Source organism: Octopus bimaculoides, chromosome 6 (genome assembly GCF_001194135.2).
Source record: "Octopus bimaculoides isolate UCB-OBI-ISO-001 chromosome 6, ASM119413v2, whole genome shotgun sequence".
Taxonomy (NCBI): Eukaryota; Metazoa; Mollusca; class Cephalopoda; order Octopoda; family Octopodidae; genus Octopus; species Octopus bimaculoides.
This window is the reverse complement of record NC_068986.1, coordinates 44,656,395-44,681,652: the sequence shown is the minus strand read 5'-3', so window position 1 is coordinate 44,681,652 and position 25,258 is coordinate 44,656,395. Positions and strand designations below refer to the sequence as shown.

At 31.1% G+C, this 25,258-nt stretch overlaps 1 long non-coding RNA gene across 1 annotated transcript in view; it reads left to right on the top strand.

Moving 5' to 3' along the window:
* The window catches only part of LOC128248037 (uncharacterized), a 27,909-nt gene extending 4,993 nt beyond the window's left edge, over positions 1-22,916 (top strand). The window contains exons 2-3 of the long non-coding RNA XR_008264309.1: positions 11,130-11,215; positions 22,778-22,916. This is a non-coding gene — a long non-coding RNA (uncharacterized LOC128248037). The remainder of the gene's footprint in view (positions 1-11,129; positions 11,216-22,777) is intronic.
* The last annotated feature ends 2,342 nt before the right edge of the window (positions 22,917-25,258 follow it).

Below are 25,258 nucleotides of genomic sequence, written 5' to 3'. Positions count from 1 at the left end.
GCTACAGTTGTGTCATATGGTGTAACAGTTATGTTATATAGGGTTACAGTTATGTTATGTGTCACCGTTGTGTTATGTGGTGTTACAGTTGTGTTACCTGGTGTTACAGTTGTGTTAAGTGATGTTACAGTCGTGTTAAGTGGTGTTATAGTCTTGTAATCTGGTCTAACAGTTGTGTTATGTGATACTATAGTTATGTTATGTGTCGTTGTTGTGTCATGTGGTATAACAGTTGTATTAAGTGGTGTTACAGTTATTTTATGTGCTGTCACAGTTATGTTATATGGTGTTACTGTTGTGTTAAGTGGTGTTACAGTTATGTTATGCAATATTAAAATTGTCTTGTCAATTATTTCAGTTCTGATATACAGAGTTATTGTGCTATTTATACTCTCAGTGGCTGTATATGCTGTTTCATTGAGGAAATGTGATAATACAGAATCATGTTTTTGTAGTACAGCTGTAGTATATGTTGAGGCAGTTGTAGAATTTGAGAAAATACTGATTCCAAGTGGCAATGTAGATGTATCATTAGGAATTGTAGCGGTTGTATATGGAATTGGAGTAGGAGTCTGTAGAATTGTGGTGGTTGAGTATAACATCTCAGTGGTAGTATAAGATGTGGTGGTTGTATATGATTCTATCAGGATAATGTGCGCTGCAGTAAAAGTAATATATGGATTCACTGTAGTGTGCGGCAATTTAGTAGTTGTATATGATACTGTTGTGATAGTATGTGGTACTGTAATAATAACATGCTGTTCTTTAAAATACTCCTCTTCTGTTATTTTTAATGTAAATTGTAAAACAGAGGGTGTAAATTCTGTTGACAATGCATACAGCTCTGTTTTACTCTGAAGGAAACTTCTATAAGATTGTCTTCTTGATACAACTGCTTGATGTAAAGTAGATATTAACTCTTTTCTTGTATATTTACAAGTTTCTCTTGTAGTGAATGGGATAAAAGGATCATGAATCTTTCTACTAGTATGAAACCCAGAATCTCTCTGTGTCTGATTCTGAAAGGAAGAAGTGTTTTCTTTTGCAATGACAAGTGTTGGTATAAGTAGAGTGTTTATTAATAAGGAATCAAACATGTTTTGTTCTGTATTTAAATGCAGAATATTCTTTATGGCAATTTGTTCCATGGTTTGGTTTGGCATTGTTGTCTTATCTCTTACCTTTGTATATGTTTCCTTCATTGTCTCTGATTTAAGTTTAAATGGATAACTTAGCCCATCCTTTTTATATTCCTTTTGAGATGATTTTTTAAAACTTCTTGTGGAAGTGATGACTGGTATTGAAACAGTGTGGTTTTTTCTGATACTAACTGTTTGCAAGCTCGGAAAGATAGTTTCTATTAATGGTAATTTATCTACATTGATTTTTGTGGTGGTGGTTCTATGGGTAACAGGTATCACTTTTTTTTCAAAAGTAGAGAATAAAAATTTTTCTTGTGATTTAAAATGATCAGTTGATATTTCAGGTGATCCAGAATGCAATAAGGAGGTTTCTAATGTTTCAGGGAATGAACTTAGCATTATTTCTGTTTTGTTTTTAAGAATGATTTTACTTTCTAAAATTGGTGTCATACCAAATATCATCAGATTACTATAGTTTTTATCTTCCATATGAGGAACAATAAAATATGTTGTCATTACTGTTTCTGTGTCATTTTTCTTTGAAATTACTTCAAGGCTTGTTTTATATGATACTCCAGGTGAATCTTTTAATGTATGAAAAGTAGAAATTAACTTGGTCTTAGCTTTTAGATACAACATTGATATTAGACTGCTTACTGTAGATGAAGCCATTTTATCAGCTTCAGTAGTTTTCATTCTGATATCAGTTTTTATTTGGGATGTGGCTATAATTATTTTAGATGTCTCTGTTTCCTTAAAATATTTAACTACATTATCAGTAGTATCAATAATGTCAATTGATGTTTCTGTTGGTTTTTGCAATGTTTGTACTGTATCATTGCTTTCATAAATGCCAATGTCAGATACATTTATAACGTTGATACCAAATACCATATCAGTTGTTAATGGTATATGAAGTATATGAACTCTACCCCATGTATTCTCAGTTGTTTCTATAATAATATCTTTGGAGTATGGAATTATAGTTACTTTATCAAAAATAGCTGCTGTGTAACTACCCAGCATATAAATGCTTTGGTTAAAAAGCAAAGTAGCAAAAGATATGTTAAAGGATATATTTGGTATTGTTACATCTTTGCTCTTAGGATATATGACTTCATATAAGTCACAACATGTACTCTTTATAGCAACAAAACTAAGCTGAGGCTCAGTTTTAGGTGTGGCAAATTTAGTTTGAAATCTGTCAGTTATTACCTCATGTGTACTTATTATTTGGTTGTAACTGTCATCTTGTCTATAAAAGTATGTTAATGGACTTCCAGTAATTTGTTTCTTAAATGACAAGATTTCTGTATATATTTTCCTCAAAATAAAACTTGGTGTTATAATTTCAGTAATTGTATCTTGTAGCATAGTGTCCACGATTTTACTTAATTGAGAATCATTCTTGTAACTTGTATAGAAGACAGGCTTCTTAGTTAATTTTTCTAGAGGAAAAATTGTGCCAGATCTTAATCCATGTATTATTATTTCAGCTTTTTCACTTGATGTGTCACTAGTATTAGCAGTAATATTTGATATAGCTAACCTAACTGTTGACTGAACATCTTTCCAAGATAGGAAATAGCTACTTTTTAAAGTTGAATAACTGTCATCTAATTTAAATGGACTTACAGTATATCCCACAAAATATTTCCTTTTAATGCTGGTAGTGGTAACTATATAAAAATGATATGATGAAGATATCAGAGTAGAGAATTTTTTGCTAAAGACAGTAGAGTAAAATCCAGTATGTCTTGCAGATTGCTTTGGCAAAATCTTGGATGATTCTTCAATGATCTTTTTCTTACTGGTTACATTTGGACTCTGAATAGTCTGTTGATGAATCTCATCATAAAAATTAGTAATAAGCATACTTACTCTCTTGCTTAGATGTGGTATAACATCTAGCTTTGTTAACACGTTACTTGAAATATTATGTGTCATATTCATGTAACCATGAGTAATTGGCTTACTGGTTACTTCACTCGTATACACATCAGCACCTATGTACAGGCTTCCAGCAGGTGCATCTATGAGGATTTTGCTATCAGAAAATGTTGTTTGCATTTCAGAAATATCTTTGCTACTCTTTTTAGTTCCTTCCTCATGAGATTTCATCCAAATAGGTAACTTTATTGTTATTGTCAAAAATGATTTTTCTTGATGAAAATCTTTTGAAATAGAAATATTTTTAATGATAAATACTGGTGTAGTTGATGTTGTTGTTGTTGCTGTTATATATAATTCAGACATTTTTTCTTGGGTATGTGTTATATTAAAGTAGTCATTTTTAGAATAAGGTAAGCTTGTAAAATACCTAATTCCAAATTGCCATATATATTTTATGCCAGTAACATTATCTTCATAAGCTCTGGATGTAATTGTTTCTTTTAAGAAAGCTATATTTGAAACACTTATTGCTGGCTTCTCAGAAATAGTTTCTTCTGAAATTTGATTAATGAATGCCAGAGTAGTTATTATGTCAAGCATATTTATATCTTCCTTAGTTGTTGATTTTATTATATCTTTGACAACAGCAAATGTTTCCAAATAAAAATCCAAATTAGTAGTAGCACTTTGAGGGATGGTTAAATTTGTTTGATTAGTATATATCATATCTACTGGAATAACTGTTCTTAAAGTTGGTTCCAGCTCACTAAATTTCTTGCTTATCTTTTTTGCTCTTTTTGTAATTGTCGTATCACCAGTTGTGTTTTTGATAATCATTGTGAGACTAAGTTCAGTGCTGATTACTTGTGCTTTAGGTTTAAAACTAATGTTGTATTTTGAAAAATATTTCGTATCTGACACATTTAGATATATTAAAGGTTTCATTTTACCTGTTACCAAAATATTTTCAGTAGATATTGCAACAACAGGACTAGGCACATAGGTACTTATATCTTCCTTCAAATCAGAGTACTGAAGAGAAATACTGAATTCCTTTGTAGGAAAGGTTATGGTTTCAATCTTAACAAAAAAAGTTGTGCTTAAATCCTTTGATATCATTACAGATTTATTCAAACTATCTATTGGACCAGCAGGAGCAATTTTTGTATGAAGTGATTTTTTCAATATATGGGAAACTGTTTTCCTTGTAATGTTTTTCAAAATATGTCTGACATTATATATATTTGTGAAGAATGTTTCTGTTATTGTTTCAGGGTATGTAGATAGAGTGATGAATGTTATTTGAGTTACTTCCTCTGAAATAATTTTAGATAATGTATATATTTTCATAGATATTGGTGTAAAGATCACAGGGGTAGATTTCTGCTCTATGACTTCTTTCAAATATATTAATTTACGTTTATCTAATTCAACTGGTATAGCAGTATACTTTATTACTTTACTATCACTTTGTTCCTCAATGGTTGTTTTGGAGGTTCTGGTAACATATTCGGTAGTGTTTGAAGTAGTGTTAATAAAAATTAATGTCTTCATATCTGTTGAATACAATCCAATTACAAAAGCAGGTAATTGTACTGAATCTGTGAGCATGGATGTAAGATTTTCCTGCAAAGTTGATGTGAAATCTGTAAATCCTTTTGTTGAATATGTAGTATAATATTTGCTTTGCAAACCTTTATTTTGAAGTAATTTCTGTTCATGCATTAATGCTTTAGAACTTGAAGCAAAATCTAGTAACATGCTTTCTGTTGATGTGAAAAAAATTATTGATGTAATAATGAAAGAGTCAGTTGTTGATTTGACATCACTTACTAAAGCTACCATGGGTCTATATAATGTGGTTGCTAATGTTGATATTTCAAATTGAGTAACAATGTCAGTAACTTGCAATACTGTTATTATGTCAGTTACATTTCGAATTGTTGTATAACTTAGTGTTTCTTCTGAAACTAGTTTATGTTCTAAAGAATGTTTTATGATGCTTCTAGGTGTTGATTCAGTTAAAATGTCACTCTTTATGCTACTTTCATTGGCTACTCTAGTCTTTATTTTGCTTGTGAATGTAAATATTTCAGAATTTTCTTGGTATGTTGTAGCATTTTTTTCATGAGTTTCATAATCAACTTCCATTTCTGTTACTATAGCAGTTTGCTCTGAGCCTGTGCTAATGCTTATTTTATCAAGTTCTGATAAAAATTCTTGTCTTCCTTTAGGAGGAAGTATAGTTACAATCAATTTAGTAATATTTGATGAACTTGGGACTTGAGAAAGCCTTTTCAGTTTTGCAAAAGCATCATCTTTGCTATAATCTAAAGTGACTACAAAAGGTAAAGTTGACATAAAAATATGAGGTGAGATAGTGTGGTCTCTTTTATCTTCAAATGCATCAAACATTATAGTAAAACTACTTAAAGAAAATTTACTTGTTTTAATTTTAGTGGATAATAAGTGTTGAGGCCTTTTTGAAATTGAAGTGTCCTCCAAATTAAGTCTATATGTGTAAATTTCCTCAGTAGCAGTTTTTGCTCTTGAGCTAGATGGAAGTAAGGCAAAATAATCCTTATGGCTGAAAGGCACAGTAACTGAAATTGACTTCAATTGAACCTGTTTAATAAAATCAGACTTTTGAGTGAATTTTATTTTTCTTTGAAAACTTTCTCTAAACAAAGAAGATTCTTGAAATGCTTGGCTTGTTACCAAAATGTAACCAATTACTTCAGAAGAGGTTTGAAGTAATGATTCTGAATAAATTTTGTCTGAAATATAAAATGTTTTCCCTGTTTTATGGAAGCTAGTAATTTCCTTGTAAGTATAGTGTGTGACTTTCTCAGAAGTATCATCTAAAAGCCAAATTACATAATCAGTACTTGTTCTCTTTACCACTTTGGTTTCAGGAAATGTCAGGAATTGTACATCTGTTGTCAAAATACTTCTTTCATTAATGTCAGCAAAAGTTTCAGATACATTTCTACTTGTTTCATACTTGATTGTTAAATTTGGATATTTTGGTTCTACACTAAATATTGGTTTGATTAATAAATAGTTGCTTGTACTTTCAGTAGTAATAGCACTTGGTTTTGAAGAAACTAGTGTACTGAAAGGAAGTTTACTAATTTGACTAGCATTAGTTTCAGTAGTTGGACCTATTACTTTTATTTTAGAGATTTGACTAAATGCAAAAGTAGCATCAGTACTTTTGATCAATTGGGCAGATGAAAGAGAAGCATTAGTTTGATTAGGATATCTAGATAACAAAGAAGTTATATTATAAAGTAAGTGTGGGAAGAACGAAATTTCACTGCTTGACTCTTTAAAATATTGAACTGTTTTAAATGGTAAAGTATCAGAGGAGTCTGTTGTAAAGTATCGGCTTGTTGAAAAATCATAATAATCTAATATAAATATTGTATTTACTTTATGCCTGTGATCTTTAGATATTAAACCATATTCAAACTTTTGAAATGATTGTGTAACCGTGTGATGTGATACTGATTTGATTTTTAACTCACTTTCTTCAATTGGAGAAAATACTTTTGATGAAACTGTAGTTTGAGTTGTAATAAAAGTAATCATACTGTCAAAATAGGTGTTAGAATAAGCTATAAATGAAATCAATAATCGAGTTGCTTTTTTAGTTTTTGGTAATTTGTAAATTAGTTTTAGTGTAGAAACTTCTAGCAATTTATACCATTCAGTTTCAGTATTTTCTGTAATAGACTGCTCTTCTTTGATAAAGTGACTTCTGGTTACTCTGAATAAACCACTGGTGACCGGTTTGTCAGTTTGGTTTTTCAGTTTTGAAACCTCTCCCAATTTCCAAGCTGATGTGGTGGTAAAATGCATCCAGGCTGGCATTACATATTTTCCAAAACTATATGGTTTTGATGAAATAGAGTCAAGATTTTCTTCTAGTACTTGTTTGGTTGTAACATCGAATGAAAGTTGATGTGTCTGGAGTAAATGCCTCGTTTCAGAATAGATTGTTCTTTCTTCAAGTATTTTTTGAATTGGGCATGTTGTTACTAAAATATCTTTATACATTTTTTGAGAAGGTGTTCCAACTAGTAGGCTGGTTCTTTCTGATATCCCCTGGGATAGATCTGTTGTGAACAAGATATCTTTGGATGTTTCAATGAACGATGATCTTATTTGTAAGCTAATGTCTTCTGATACCTGTTGGAATGAAGCTGAGGTCAACAGAATATCTTCAGGTGTTTTAAGAATTTGTGGTTTAGTGAAGAGCTTGATGCTTTCTGATAGATATTGAGATGGTGATGTATTTTCTGATAGATTTTGAAATGATGATACAGCAAACAGAAATCCTTTAGATGTTTCTTGAGGAGAAAACACCTTTGGCTGACTAACTACAGATATTTCTTGTCTGACTGTTACCAATAATGTTCTATTTTCTAATAACTTTTGAAATGATGGTGTATATAGTAGATTATTATCAACTACCACAGGTTTTGAAAATAAATACTTTATGTGTGAAATATTGTTTGTCTTATTTATTAATCTGTCATCAAAACTAAATCCTGATAAAACAGTAGTAACCTCTTTACCAACTGGAAATACAAAATGCAAACTTTTTGAAGTAGATTTTTCTTCTAATTTGTACATATATGTAGATATAAAAGCTTTTCCTAATTTCTGTTCACTTGTCCAGTGAGAAAATGCTGTTATAGAAGCATTCATCAAGCCAGTTGTCATTGTGATTTGGTGTAAATATGTTATAGTTGAAGGTTGGATTGATCTGTAATAAAAGCTAGAATCAGTAATAGGTGTAATGGAAAGTTGACTAGGATTAGTCAGAAAAGTTTGTCTTGATATGATCAATTTAATAGGTGTTGAAGATGAAATTTTTAAAACCTTTTCATCACTTGGGTCTATAATTGTTTCAATAAATTCCATAGTTGTAGATGCTATTTCTTTGTCTAATGTAAAGTTTAATTTTGGAAGTCTACTATCAGTTCTATTACTTAGCTGCATTGACACCATATTTGTTGACATGATGTCTCCCACATAGAAGAACGGAATTAATTTAACATTACTGAAGTAGGATACTATATCATAGGATTCACTGTAAGTTGGCTTCACACTTGTTAATGTTTTTTCTGTTTTTGAGATGGGTTGATTATAAAATGTAACATCAGTAGTTGATTGGATTATTGGCAAACTTGAGGTTTTTTCTCTTTGCTTTAATTTCAGTTCAAATGTAACTATATATGAGGGAGTAGCAGTGACAGGAGACAGAGTAATGATTGTTGGGAGAGAAGGAGCATTGGATTGAGAGGTAATAGGAAATAACTTGAGAGGAGTTAGAGAAACCGAAAATCCATGAAGAGAAGTCTGACTTAATTTTGTAGTATAAAGATATAAATTTAACCCATACATTTCAGAGAAACTTGCAGTTCTTTGCCATTGTCTTGTTACTTCTCTTAATGTCCATATTTTCATTGGAGTCTGCATTTCTAACACAGAAGCCATTTGTTCAGAGTTAGTTCTTTTTGTAACAGTTATTACTGACACATATGGTATTCTCCTCATTCTTTTTGTTACTTGCTTAAAATAAGTTTTTGGTGAAACTAATGAAGAAAAGTTTAGTTTTGGCATAACAGTCATAGAAATGCCTTTCTGCCAGGAATCTATTGATGTATTTAGAATTGACATCTTTGAAGGGACTAAACTAATCAAGTCTGTCATAAATGTCCGATTTGAGAAAAGATGTTTAAGATCTATCTTAGTTTTAGTTTTTATAGGCTGCAGGAGAAATGTAAAGTTAAAAAGCTTGGTATCATAACCAGTGTTAGGTGCGAGTATTTTCTGTGTTGGTATAAAAGGTAAAGTTGTAATCTGAATTTTAACATCTGATAAGTTTAGTTGTGGACTAGAATCATACTCTATCTTGGGTGTGCTCAAAAGAGTTAGTTTTAATGATGTATTTGCAAAGGGTTGGAAGTACTGTAAATGGAAGGTTGTTTTATCTACCTTATACATATAATATTGTTCCCATTTATATCTTGACACAAATGATTTTTCCAAGCCATATTGACTGCTAAGTGGCTTCATTACAGAGGTCACTAAAATAAGAGGAATATCAGGGGTGATATGCATTGTAATGTTAAAAATCACTCTTTCAGTCTCGATCGATTTATCTGCTAAGTCCAATGTAGTTTTTAATGATTCTTTTTGGGCAAAGATTGTACTTTCTGTTATGGATTTCTTTGTAATGGATTCTAAAGTCAAAGATTCTGAAATATGAAAAGACAAACTTGTATTCTGATCAAAATCTAGAGATTTTCTTATGAACCTTTCATTAGCAACGGTTGGGACTAGAATTAGTGTTTCATTGTTTGTATTTGACATTTGATAAATATGTCTTGGTCTATGTGACTGAATCATTTTAGGTGATCCTACGTTGTATAGTAATACATCCCACATGAATTTGGTGGGTAATTCAGTTAAATTTACTGAGTCACCAATTAAATATGTTGTTTTGATTTCTGTATTGTGCTTTGACAAAAATTCAGGTATAGCTTTGGTTAATAAATGAGTCATGTTACTGACTATTAGCATTTTTGATGTTTCAGTAGTCACTGTTACAATTTCTCTTAATGGTGTTCTGAATATCTGTGAGTCCAGGATTATTTTAGATGTTAATGGCCATACAAATTCATTTATCTGAGTGTTTGTCAATGTCTTTCTGATATCTACACCTAAATATGTTGCGATGGTCTGTATAGACTTGTTTAAGTAAACTGATGGAGACTTAGTTTGACTCATGCTACCGTAACTTGATGTTCCAAATGTTATTTGGATAATTGACAATGATGGTTCAACAACTTTTTTGCTCTGAGATGGAATCACACTTTTAGATATTATCGTGATTATTAGAATCTTTGGTGTTGTAATATCCCCTTCAAGGTAGAAAGGCAAAAATTTAGGCATACTTTTTATAGTTATTAATTCAGTCCTATAAACATCAATGTCAGCCAAAGCTTTCGTTTTGATGGTTTTAAACATTACTACTGATGGCTTGGTTACATGCAGCATATTGCTAACATTTCCTGTACTATAAGCATTTTCTTCACTTTTTATTATAACAGTACTTGACTCATTAATTTGTATCAATGGTTTTGGTAAAACTTGCTTCTGTTCTACTGTTGATACAGTTATACTCTCTGTAATGTAAATCAATGATATTTCAGTTTTACTGATAGTCTTTCTATCTAAGGATTTTCTTTCAACTTCTATTCTAGATTTGGTTGCTTTTTTAACCTTACTTTCCATTTCTGGGGTTAACTGTGTTGCTAAAGAACTCTCTGGGGCCCTACTAAACAAGAACATACTTCCAGTTGTTTCATTTAGTGATTCCTGGGACTTAGATTTCGTTGCTATTTCTAGAGATGTAGTTTTAGTAAGTAGGATTCTTGTTGTTATTGCTTCCTCATTGGTTTGTTTAACTGCTTCACTTAATTTCCAGGTTTGTGTTAAGTGATCATGTGATGTTATTTGTACTCTTCTCTCTGTCATGAATTTAATGGGTACTTTAGGGGTTAAAGATTGCTGTATCCATGTAATCCCGTAATTTTCAGTTTGGTCATATTGCAGTTCATTTATAGTCTTATTATTAAACCAAATATCTACAGTAATAAACGGCTGTTTTGCTAGAGTGCTGTTTTCTTTGAAAGAAAGCAAAACAGCCTCAGATATGTTTTTATTTTCCAAAACCAATGCTGAAATATTATGATCACTATCAAAGTGTAATATCTCAAAGTGAATTGTAACTGCCATTTGTGTTTTGGCTGTGCCCTGCAAAACAGCTACATCTAATAATGCTGTATCTATTTTCTCACTTACCTCAGTTGGTAGTATTCTTGTAGCAACTTCACTAATTTTCTGCTGAATTTCAGACATAGGCAGTTCTGTTGCTTTGCTTTGAGATTTTGTTGTTTCGATTATACCAATATGAAATGTTTTCGTTGTCTCTTTCATGTGTATATTTAATTGATTGCTACTAAGTTGAAGGAATTGTTTCAAATTACTTTCATTTTTCATTTTGAACACATCTAGATTTCTATCAAATAATGCACTGGTACTTGTAGCTAATAAGGAATCAAAATATTCTGAAATATGGAGAACAACCAAAGCCATTTCAGGTAATTCTGTTGTTGCATCATACATCTGTTGTACTGTAATTGTTAATCCTTTCACATGAATCACTCTATCTGTAGTTGCAGACAATTTTACTTCAGATGCAGTGATACTTGTTATATTTGGGAATACTGTACTTGATACTTCTACTAATTCAAATGTTGCATTAGTTATCACAGCTTGTTTAATTATGTGCAATAATTTACTTACCTGTGATATCTTTTGAGCAGTAGTCAACATAGTTGTATTCAGTACATTTAATTGAAACATATTATGTCTAATTTTAGGCATCATCGTTGTGAAAACTTTACTTTCATTTGAAGTTTTGTTAAATAAAAACATTTCAAATGATGTTTGGTATATTGTTTCTGGTGTAGCTAAAAGTGACTGCATGTCATTGCTAGCTGGTGTAATAATAAAAGACCCCTTTGATGTGCCGTTTGAAACAACAGCTAGAGTAAATAAAGTTGTATGAAGTTTTTCCAATAAATCAAATGTTATTTTATCTAGGATTGTCTTAGTGTGTTGTGTTGATAAATGAGAAATGTTTGTCCTAATGCTTAAAGTAATTTCACTGCTCATTTTACGACTGGTAGTTCTTGTCATTGGTTCTTTTGTTGCTATTGGCTTCTTTGTCTTTGCTTCTATGGCTAAACTGCCATTTATTAATAAATAAATTGATGAAGCGGGTGTCATTTCTCCTCTTTCCTTTTTAAAAGAAACCCATGTTTCATCTTTTGATGCAGTAGTTTTAGTCATATTTGTAGATCTGGCAAGTGTAGTCAAAGAATGTAATATCTTTCCCTTTGTATATTCTTTTAGTTGATGCTGAGATTTGAATTCAGAGATCAATGGTGTTTGGGTAACTAGAAGTGGTTGCCATGTCCCAAGTTTAGTTTCAAACAACTCGAATAATTTCGATGTTGGTTTAGATACATTTTGTGGCATTTTTGATTGTTCAGTAAATATTTCACCCAAATCACTTCTACCATGTTTACTAAACTTCAATTCTCCGTAATTGCTTTCATATGATGGTAGGGTTAAAAGAGAACTGCTTGAAATATTTTCTTTATGTGAAGATATTTTAGGTGTTATAGTATGAAGAAAAGAAGCATTTTTAATTATAATTCCATGTTCTTTTGTCACATAACCTATAACTTTTAATTTTTTTACGGTGTCACTATCATAAAAATCAACAATATCAATAAACTCGCCTGGTGTGCTTGTTTGATATGGATAAAAAGTTTCACTTATATCTCTTTTCTTAAAATGCCTTCTTGTTGGTTTTGTATGATCCAACATTGCTTTTACTTCACTTCTAACCAAACTCTTTGTAATACCATCAGTTGTTCTATCTAGCCACTTAATGGGTTTTGATTGCATTATATCTGTGGATGACTTCACTTTTTGCTGACTTATTAAACTTCTTCTGTATTTATCAAATTTAGTTGAGAAATCATGCATGTATGGTTCAGTTTGTAATTCAAGTTTTAGTTTTTGATACAAGGGACTTGACTGTACTTCTGAGAAGGTTTTAGTTTTAAAACTAGTTTCTTGGCTGTGTAATTTTAAGAATGGAAAATATATTTTAGACTGATTTTCAGTATGTAATGTTCTTGGTGTAATTTTATCCTCTTTGTCATATTTTGGCTTATCAGAAGTTTTTTGAAATGCATCAGGTTTCCATAATGTTTGGGTTGATGTACTTTTTGGTAAGGAAGATGATACTGTATCTCCTTCATCTGTTGAAGTTTCTGAAGTTAAGGTTTCACTCATAAATTCACTCAGTACTGGTGGGCTTGCAAATGGTAAAAACAACAGTGTATTTTCCAATATAAATGTTACATCTGTTGTTCCCCCAAGGCCATGCTCTTCATATAATTCTGTTGGGTCTAATTTGTATTTCTTTTCAGTTGTTGAAAGACTGAATTTAGTTAGATTTGATATTTCCAAACTCAAAGAAGAAATTAACCCATTTTGTGAACTGCTTTTTGAAGGAACAAGCCTGTGCAGGTATCTATTCCCATCAAATGAGCTGACTGTTGGAACTAAATTCTCAGTAAATCCACTCATATTATCATGTTTACCTATAAAAAGAGCTTCAGAATGTTGACTTACACTTTGTGATGTGTAAGTAGAAAGAATTAATCCTTCCCCGTATCTGCTTTTGTTTCCCTGTAATCTTCCATGGGTGATATCAATGGTATTAAATGTAGTAATATCTATAATTTTAGATTTAATTTTATGTACTCCATCAAATTTTCTTGACTTTATAGTCTCTATAGTAACTGATGGCATCCTAAAACTAGGTATAAAATCAGTTTGAGACACATGTTTTTCCTTTCTTGTAAAAAAGGTTTTTGATAACTGTGTAGTTTCTGGTGTTTTTCTAAAATATTCTTCAATGGGAGAGATAACAATACTTGTCAAATATCTTTGTTGGGTAGAACTGAAATCTGAGCTCAGATGGTCTGCAGAATGATATCCTGGAGCCAATAAAGACATTGGTGTTAAGATTTCCATATCTCTGTCGGTTAACTGAGACATCTGCTTAAAATGTTCAGATAACTTTTTTTTATGAAGCATTTCATAACCAGATATCTCCAGCATTGAATAAAAAGGATCAGTGGTCTCTGTTGTTGTTTCTGATGTTTCAGAAAAAACAAATATATCTTCTGTAAGAGTGCTACTAATCATTTCATTTAGTATAGTCAGAGAAGTAACAGTATCCACTTCTGAAAGTTCTTTTGCTGTTAGCTGAATGATTTCATTCATAGTTGCACCAAACAACTTAGTTGGACTTGTTGACTGAATGGGAATAACTGTTGGCTTGCTTTTATCAATATCTGTTTTTATATTTGTGGAGGAAATTAACAGTGTAGGTGATACTGTTAAGAAAAATGTAGGGTATGAAACTACTATATCTAGTAACGTTGTCACATTGTATTTCCAAGTTAACTTCCAGCTTTCTCTTTCTGTAGTGAATGTTGATAAAGCATTTAAAAAATCTTTACCAACTCTAAACATTAAAGTTTTGACAGTTCCTAATTGGAGAGGAGTTTCTAATGTTTGTATATCCATTATTCTCATAACTGTAGCAGTTATTCTTTTATCAGTACCTTTATCAGCCAATATTTGTGTTCTTTTCCACCAAATATCATCTAGTCTAGTTTGTGTTGTAGACTGCTCAGTTATAAATTTTGAAGTAAAAGCCTTATGCCATGGTAAATATATTGTAATTGTTTTCTGTTTCCGAAAAGTTAATGGCGACTGAAAATAGGTTAGTGGTTTCATTGCTGTTATATATCCTTGGGGATCTGTCCCAGTTTTTTCCTTTTTAATAACCAATCCATCTCTGTCTACTTGTGGAACTGTAACTGCACTCATAATAACAACTGATTTTACAGTTACATCAGGCCGTAGAACACTAATAATCTTCCTAACATCATCAGCAACATCCCTACCAAAAACTGGTTCTTCCCTGTCTATTTGTGGAATTTTAACAGTTATTTTAGTATTAGTAGATATATCCTTTTTTGTAACTTTAATGAAAATTGTAGTAATCATTGATTTATTTGTGTTACTTGGCAAAACTACAGATGTACCCATAGCAACTGATGTAGATTCTTCAATAACAACTTGTGAAACATTAACAAAATCTCTAAAACTAATTGATCCATCAGTATCGACATGAGGTACTTTGACAGTATATCTGGGATTAAATGATCTGCCACTAACTACTTCCAAAACAAAGGCAGGATCTCTAGTTGCAAGTGATGTACTTTGTTGAACTGGCCCAGCTATATGTGGAACAGTAACACCATCCTTAGAAATCGTTATAACAGGATACCAAACAACAGAAATATATCTATCTATGGATGATTTATCTCTAGTAATGTAAGCATCTTCCAATTGATCAATATGCATGCTATAAGAAACCTTGGTTACAAATGATTTATACATGTCAATTTCTGCTGGTTTAACACTGTCCTGAACTACAGTTGATCCACCAAAGTATCTGTGTGAAACTATAACAACAGAACTAGTTACAACAGCATCACTAACAATGTCTGATCCATAAATTTGTGGGTCTGAAACAATATATTTAGCAACAAGAAACTCATCTTTTACTCTTCCTGATTTAGTAACAGCCATATCAGTTTGTTTAAAGGTAACAGGTATTCTAGTATGAAATGAAGTGTATACATCTACTTGTGGATACTGGACAGTATGTATAGCAATAGCCAATTCATCTTGACCAATCTTCACCACAGCATCTACAGTAGTACTTAGTCCCTCTGTATTGCTTAGTAAAACAGTAACTGTATCCATAATATTAAATGATTTCTCTGGTTTTAGAACTGTAACAATGACACTAGTACCAACAAGATCAATTCGTGGAATAGTAACAAAATCCTTGGCTATAATCATCCCATCAATGTTAATTTGTTGAACAGATGTAATGTTAGTAGCAACAATATATCCATCACTAGTAATTCTTGTTGGAGTAGCTTCATCAATTGGGATATCTAATCTGGCAATATCAATATTTGGAACTGTATATGCATCTTTAGTAATAAATGATCCATTTAAATCAACTTGTACTGTAATAACTTTCTTTGTAGTAATAGATACATAACCAGCAATTACTAAATCTTTAGTAATAATTGATCCATTTCTCAGTAATTGTGTAGCTGTGACAAAATCTTTAAAAATCAAACTATCTACATCCTTTTCCATCAGTGTAACATTAATAGCTAATCTTTCTAAAATTTTGGGAAATGCGCCTGCATCAGTAACAAAAACTGAATCCTTACTATCATATTTCAGAGTTGTACTAACATCTAGGGTAATCTCTGGTTTTGTTCTGCTTAGTTGTAGATCAATAAGTAAAAACTTAGTGATACTTGATTCAGCAATACTTTTTGATGAAACTGAAGCAATATCTCTAGGAAAGCTGTCCTTAAAAACAAAGGAGCCAACTGTGTGTATTTGTGGAACTTTGGACACATTACTGGCAACGACAATAGTTTTGGAAACAGTGAATCCATTTGTATGTATTTGTTGAGATGTGATCATATCTCTAGTAACAACGTCTTTAGTAAAAAGAGAATCTTCTGTATGTATTTGCGGATCTGTAACAGTCTCCCAAGTAACAACACTCCCAGAACCAAGAATGTTATCTATGTGTATTTGTGGAACTGTAACAGTCTCCCTAATATCAACTGCTTTCTTTTGAGTAGTTGATACTTTTATGTGTATTTGTGAAATTGTGATGTCCCTAGCAACAAATGATTGATCTGAATGTGCTTGTAGAACTTCATCCATAGTAACAATAAAATCCTCAGAAAAAATTGATCCACTTGTATATACTTGTGGAACTACGATGTTATCCCTATCAACAATAACATAACTAGTAGAAACTGATCCACCTATATGTATTTGGGGAACTGTCACAACTTTCTTAGCAACAGCAGTTATACTACTTCTGAACAGTGAGATTGTTGTTGCAAAAGAATAAGTATGTAATTCCTCTAAAAGAAGCACATGTGTTGTATTTCTTGAAATGGTTGCTTCTGTCACATCTTTATGTTGAATGATAATTTCTGTTAATCTTCCAGTCCTTACATATTTTAATAATTTAGTTGACAAATTTCTTGTAAGTAAAGTCAGAGTTTTCTCAAATGTTATTGTTGTAGAACTGAAAAGATCACTTGATTTTTCTTCACTAATTCTTGGAATTTTCAAAATTTCAAATCCACTTTTATCCTCTACTTCAGTTTTATGTTTTAGCATCATTTGTTGTGTGATAAATTCCAACTCTGTTGTATCAACACCAGAGTCAATGTAATCTCTGCTTTCAGGAGGCACAATTGATATCCCTTCTTGAAAAGTAGTAAACGGGACTGACATTTCTTTTACTGAGCCTGTTTCTCTTGCTTCATATATTTCCTTGTCATAAGTATATGTCAGATTTATAAAAGTAACTTCTTGGTCAAAATACTGTACATTGGATTGGAATAAAATAGGGGTTGCAATTTCTTCTGGTAGAGAATGGGCAGGTAATATTGGCTTGTTTAAACTTTTCTTGTCAAATTCTGCTCCTGACAAAGCCAAAATTACTTTTGGATCATCATGAATAGTTTTGGATTTTAAATCAATTTGTTTTGATTCATCCTCACTTTTGGTAATTTGTCTCAGTCGTTCTACTGAAGTTGATCTTCCATGTTTTGCTGTAATCAAAGACTCATTTAATGGTGCCATAGGTTCTGTTATATCTAACCAAGGAACAAAAATCTCATATGTGTTTAAGTTATAGTTCAAGCCTACATCTTGACCAACATTTCCTCCAAGAACATACTTAATATGAGCTGATCCAGGAGAAAGTAATTTCTTGCTTGCATTGATATATAGTAAATCTGTATCTCCTGAAGTGAAACCTTTGTCAGAACTCTGTGAGACATCTGATAAAGTAAATTCCTTAATTAATTGTCTTGCTTTTTTTGTCGATATTTTCTCAGTTACTCTTCTAGAAATCTTGTCCCAAAACTGTAGTTTAAGTTGATCTAGAATGTGCGTTGTGCTCATCAACAGTGGAATCTTTGGACTGCCTATACTAAGAAATATAGACTGAGATGTACTTTTCTCAATAAACCATACAGTTGGTATAAAGTGTGATTTATGTAGTTTCTCTCTGGTAATTGGTGTAGTTATCTGATCAGATAAGAAAGTTGGTGTTAAAAATGTATAAAAATATTTTGGTGTTAGCTGATATTTTACATGTGTTTTTATTTTTTCAAACAATGTATATTGAAGAATTACTTGTGTTGTTATCTGTTCCCCACTAAATAACTTTCTTTTTGTTGACTTTGAAAGCATTTCATATATTTTTACTTTACTACCATCTCTTTGTTCTGTAGTTTGGTTAATATCTGTCATGAATATTGATGACTGATTTAACATGAATGATAAGCTTTTAAACAAATCATCAACTGATTTGGTTTGGTCTAAAGCAACTGTTACAAATTTCTCAACTGGTTTTACTAATGTTTCTAGTGATTTAGACTCATTTAGTTTCAATAACTCCCACCAAGTAGGTGTAGTTTGATATACTTTTGAGGCTTTTGATGTATTCTCAATACTTCTAAATGTCTGAAGTAGTCCTAACAAGTACTTTTTGAATATAAATGATGAATCCATGGTAGTTTTGGAATAGGGCTTCTGCTTTGACAGAGATATTTTCACAGTAGTATAATAACTTTTTAAAGAACTCAAATCTTTTGAAGGAATACTTTTACTTTGATTATTTTGATATAATTGAGACTGGATCCTAAGATGCAAATTAGAGAATGTTGTTCCTTCTGTATAGGAGATATTAGGAAATAATCTCATACTTTCACCTAATTTAACTATTTTGGTTATCATCAAAGTTGTTTTTTCTGGATACAGAAATGTATCAGTGACTTCTACAATATCCAGACTAAAATTAGATGTAATTTTTGTAGGTATATTATGTGGAATGACTGGTAATGTTTTTGATGTAACCATGTAAGATTGTGTTCTAATTGGAGATAATTTCTCTGATCTTATGAGTTCCAATTTTTTGCTGGTACTATTTATTTTGGAGATATTAAAACTGAATGGTGAATGTTGTATTATATTTTGTGATGTTTTATATGATTTTAAGTTGCTAGTTTTCACTTCTTGTCTGTTTGTTGTAAGGACTTCCTTAAATATACCTAATACTCTTTCTGTTGTGTTGTATTTTTCAGCATAAACAGGTGGTGTTGATCTCACTGAAGGGATCAATTCTGTAGAACTATGCCATTGTTTTTGAATGGTATCTTTCAGTGGAATAGAAAATATTGGGAGTTTCCGACTTATTGTCACTTGATTAAAAAGTCTGCTACTTACTGTTCTCCTTAAATTGACAGTAGCCACAGTATTAAATAATACAGTTTTTTTTAATAAAACAGATAAAGTGTGATGTATTTTGAGCATTTTCAGTGTAGTAGATGAAACAGGTGCTGGAGTAGTAAATATTTTAGTCATAAGCTTTTTACAAGGTTTAGTAGGGAAATGTTTTTTTAAATATTTCTGTTTTTTCCTTCTCAGTAAGGACTTTTTTCTGCTTTTCAGTTTTGGCTGCCCTACACTTGACTGTGATCCCCTTTTCTTTGCTTTATCGATCAACAAAAGTCTTTTTCTTTTATCTTTCAAGGAATATCTCTTTATATACAACCTCTTCCCCTTTTTTAGCCTATGATAAGGACATTTCTGCCTTCCTTGTCTCCTTGAAAATTTTGATTTTGCAACAAGCTTTTTACGGGGAGTTTTAGATACATAACCTGGTATACAATGTACATAAACATCTATAGTTTTCCCATCTACTGCAAAGCCTCGGCGTGTTATACATCTGAGAGATACAGAGAGTTTTCTCAGATGTTTTTCTGATTGGTCTGATTTATTTCCTGTCATTAATATTTCAATTGTTTTACTAGTTACCATTCCTTGGGAGAACTTTTCATCCACAGAATGGTTATAATTTACAATAGGCAGACAGTTTAAAGATATATGAAGAAAGTCTTTATATGAAGGAATATCAAGGTCACTAGTACAGTGAAGATTCACTGGTAAGAGTGAGCCATTAGAAGTAGCACTCAGTCCAGGAACACAGTTTAAGTTTATATCTACTTTATCCCCACTGCTATTGTTGCTACTTATTTTTGGAGTGCAATACAAATAAACAATTACATCATCTGGTTTAGGAGCAACTTTGCCAGGAGAAGAGCAATTTAGTGTTACAGGTATGTTATTTCCATATTTTATAAAATTGGTCTCATGAATACAAACGAGAGAAATTGCAATTGACTGGCTGTCTCCATTTCCACCTTTAACTGCTGTGTTTTGTAAAGATAACTCTATTTTGTTTACTTTATTTGAGCCAAATACTTTAGAAATTCTCTTTTTAGAATTTACAAATTTCTGTAATTTATTTCTTTTCCATGGAAAATGTATTTTTCGCCTGTGCTTAACTTTCTCATCTTCATAATAATCTCTTTGATCTGAATTAAATTTATCAAATATTTCAGGTATTTTTTTAGGACTGTCGTCTGATCCCTCCTCTTTTTCTCTTTCTTGTGAGCACCTAGTTTCAAACTCCTCATTATCAGCTTCATCTTCTAATTTTTGGTTTGAAACTATTCTTTGTTTGGCTAGTTTCTTTGGTGATTGGATTTTAAATATTTTTTTTCGTTTTTTTAAGTATGATGAATCATCATTCTTTTTTAAATGCAACTTTTTTCTGTTTCCAAAACTAATGTCTCGTTTGATTCTAGAAGTAAATAATTTGTAATTCTTTACTTGTATTATATTTTTGCCAAATAACTTTATGTTATTTGTGTTGTTGAGCATTTGTAACACAGATTTTGTCATAAACAGACTGACACTTGGATTCAGGGTACTTGTTTCACCAGAATGTAATTGAGTAAAAATTATGGAAGCTGTAGACTTAACAAAAAATAGACGATGGTTTTGAATATCAAAATGAAATAAATTAGATGAAAGGATGTAGGGTAGTTGAGAAACTGCAGTTTTTGGTGCATAAATGCCTTTGTTTTTAAAATTCTTTAAACTGAATTTACTATTTACATCTTTTTTTGTTGAGTAGTTACTTTGGGCTTGAGAAATTATTCTATATTTCAGGTAATGACTTTTAAAATAGAGAATTATATTTGATTTTAATACATAAACTTTAATTTCAGGGATATAATTATGGAGAAGTTCAACAGATTTTTCATCAATGAAGTCTGTATTACTTTTAGCATGGTTTACTATTAATATCACAGAGGATCCCAGAGAACTAAGATATTTGCATACCACTTCATCTTTAAGTCTATCATCAAATAGTGTTGAAAAAGTACTGTTTTGGGATTTAATCTTACAAATAATTACAAAATGATTTATTTTATCGTTAGTCTTTTTAAGTAGAAAGTTGTAATTGACTAAATAAACATAATTTACAAAACCATTCATCCCTTGAGGTTTAAGGAAGTACCATGCAATTTCTGAAATATTCATAAAAGTATCTTCCATAATAACCAATATTTTAATATTTACAGCTGAATTTTGCTCCACTAATTTTGTAATGTTATACCTATCACAGATTTCCAAGTTATTATGTAAAAGAAAACAAATTTTAAAGAATTGGTTGAGAAACATATTACTTAAAACATCTACTCTATCCTTAATTGGCAAAAAATAAAATACCCTTAATTTTTTACTATTAGAAAAGCTACTAATTTTAGAATTATTATGTAAATGCTTTTGCTTTATGATATCAAGAATAAAATTTGAGCTATTACTATGATATAATTCTTCCAAGGGCACCAGAATCACTTTAATTTTCCTTTTTTTAAAAAACTTGTGATTTTTGTTGATTAATGTTAAATTTGGTTTTATGGTTACTAAGTCACTAAGATGGTTGATATATACAATATGAATCTCCTGAAACTTATGTTTATCACTAAATACTTCCAATGACAACACAGATTCATTAAATGAATTTTGAAATTTAAAATTAGTAATTTGCCTAAGCTTTCTTAGATCTAATATACTTTTTAACTTTTTCTGTAAACTTTGTTCATCTAAGAGTTTATTTGTCCTAATATAATTAATTTCATAGGGTTTGTAGTGTGTTGGCATATTTGTATTGATTTCCATTTGTTTTTCAGCTTTTTTAGTCCAATATTCAATAATATATTGGTTTTTACTTGCTTGGATTATTAATGGTTTGAAGGTTACAGAGTATACTACTAAGATAATCACCAAGTTTGGTTTCAGACCTGAAAAAGAAATAAAAATATCCATTATGATCTCATTAAAACTCAAAAATCATTTTTTTTAATAATCTTTTGAACTACAGTTATTAAAATCAAGCTTTTGAGCATTTTTGCTGTCTTTCCTAATAATATATGTTACATATAACATTATTTCAACGATGCTATTTCCAGTTAATATCTACTATAATTAAATATAACTTCGTGATGGTAACAATATATGTGAAGGAATGTTGTAACTATAAGCAGTTATAGATAATGCATACTAAGATATCTTTTACTAAAATCTTTGTCTGGGTTTAACAGGTCATAACACTGTCATAGTACACAATTACAGTTACACTAAAACTGATTCTTGTTGCTTCTTCCAGCTAGACCTGAAACTTCAAATATTTAGAAGAATAAATAGGAATTATAACATTTTTGTCTTTTCTAAGAGTATTAATACGTCTTAACCCATACTCAATTCACAAAGCAGTTATGGTAAACATATTATAAGGACATTTATATTAAAAGAGAAAATAAAAGGAAAGATAACAACCTCAAAAGTATCAATTCTAATAACAAAAATATATTGTTTTAAGAAAACAGAAACATACATATGAAGATGACATAAAATATCACAATTACAAATTTTAAAATTCCATGATTATCCTAATTTCATTAGTAGAACATAAATTCAGATGTATATAACCAATCAAAAGTTTGTGAATATATCGTATTTTCCAGCATACAAGTTAAATTTTTCCAACCAAAATTTACAGTCAAAAAAGGTAAGCTGACTTATACACCAAGATGATTTTGAAGGACAAACAATTCCATGAGAAATGCAGCAGGACTTGGAAAGATAGTGATGATGTTTGAATGTTTACACCATGTTTGCACTATATGCTATATCAACTTATATACTTGAAAATACAGTATTCTTTAACATGCTTCATTCATTTATTGATTTTATAATTTCATTTCATAAGAGTTAGTTTGAGAGGCATTTTGGATGTGATTAACCCTTTTGTTACTGTATTTATTTTGAGATGCTCTGTGTTTCTTTCAATTCCTTTAAATATCACAAAGAATTTAGTAAAATAACTTAGTTATCACTAAGCTAGTGTTAGGAACATAAATTTTGACTAAGGTTTGGTGGAAGATTTTAATTCAAAACTTATGAAAATATGACATTTGTACTCAGAGCCAGAGCCGGTTCCAGCCGGGTTGGTAACGAAAGGGTTAAAATGTCAACTACTTACAAGAAGTCATTATTTCACTTGCTAGAAAGCAGATATTATCACCTGACTGAATGGTTGATGAACTGATGAATAAACTAACTATAAAACACTTTAGTCTAAAATATATCCAAATATAGATATTTCAGTATCCATGCTAACTTGGAAATTAATTTAAAACAAATTATTTTTTAATAATTTTGTCAACAACATGCCAAATACTTAGTACTGAATAGTAAACATTGATCAAACTATTAGCCTAATATTTTGTGCTCTTTATCTTTTACTATAAAAAGAAATTTACACAATATTAATATATTCTCTTAATACAATTTCTAATCTAGTTGTGTTTTCAGAGTCCTTGAAACAGGATTGAATTCTCAAGCCTCTATAAGCAACATACTATCTTTCTGTTAAAAATATGGTACTCAAGTATAATCAAAGGAGAATTATCATCATCAGCAGCATATTTATGATGGCTTTTTAAAACTGCTACACGTATTTGAACACTAATCTATTTCTTTGATGAAACCTTGTTCTCAAATCTTCAAAGGTCTACCTCAAAGACTGGTACATTCTCTCAGGAAATTGTTATTTTTTACTCAGCATATACTCTTTTACTCCTTTATACATTTCAGTCATTTGACTGCGGCCATGCTGGAGCACTGCTTTTAATCAAACAAACTAACTCCAGGACTTATGCTTTGTAAGTCTAGTACTTATTCTATCAGTCTCTTTTGCTAAACCGCTAAGTTTCAGTGACATAAACACACCAACATCAGTTGTCAAGCGATGGTGCGGGGGACAAACACAGACACAAAGACCTACACACACACATGGATATATATACATATATATGCACGACAGGCTTCTTTCAGTTTCCATCTACCAAATGCACTCACAAAGCTTTGGTTGGCCCAAGGCTATAGTAGAAGACACTTGCCCAAGGTGCCACGCAGTGAGACTGAACCTGGAACCATGTGGTTGAGAAGCATATTTTTGATGTTTGTTTTTATGTTTGGTTATAATAAAAACAATTTTACATTAATCTGAGGTGTTAGTCTATACTCTTGTGGAATACAAGTTTATTCTTAGTACTGAATAGTAAACATTGATCAAACTATTGTTGACAGTGCCTTCGAAATCTTGGCCTGTTAAGCCATCGTAAGACTGGCTAAAATTTGGCATATATAATTATATATATAATTTGGGATATATAGTTATTTGGCATATATAATTATATATATATATATATATATATATATATATATATATATATATATATATATATATATATATATATATATGCATTTCAGCCAAGTGGCTGTGATTGTGCTAGAGCACCACCATGACTTTTCCTCCTTATGCTGTGCTCTCTGCACATTCTTTGTATGGCTCTTCTCCACCACCTGATGTAGTCCAATCAAGACTTTCGATGGCACATCTGGTGTATAAGAGAATTTGACATTGGGCCCCTCAACTGTGTCTCATTTCGAGCCATCGGTTCATCTGGTATCATGGATAGGAAAATGTCGAGTTTTGTTTTGAAGACCTCTATATCCATGTTTTGCAGGTCTTTCAATTGTTTTGGCAGGGCATTAAAGAGCTGAGGTCCTCTGAAACTGAGGCTGTTGCAATACCTTGCTCTTATGTGAGATGCAGTGGATGGTACCCTTGGTACTATACAGTGGCGACCTGTGTGGGTATTTGTGTAGTACTTGATGCCAAAGTTTGGTACCAGTCCTTCCAGTATTTTTCATATGTAAATTATTACATATCTCTCCCGCCTGCACACCAGGGAGTAGTATATATATATAGAGGTCGTTAAGCAACTCACTTTAAAACCATGTTAATTGAGATTTAGCCTCACTGTGCAGCACCTTGAGCAAGTTTTTTCTATTATAGCCTAGGATTGACCAATGCCTTTTGAGTGAAAGATGGAAACTGGATGGAAGTCCATTAAATATATGTATGTATATATATATAT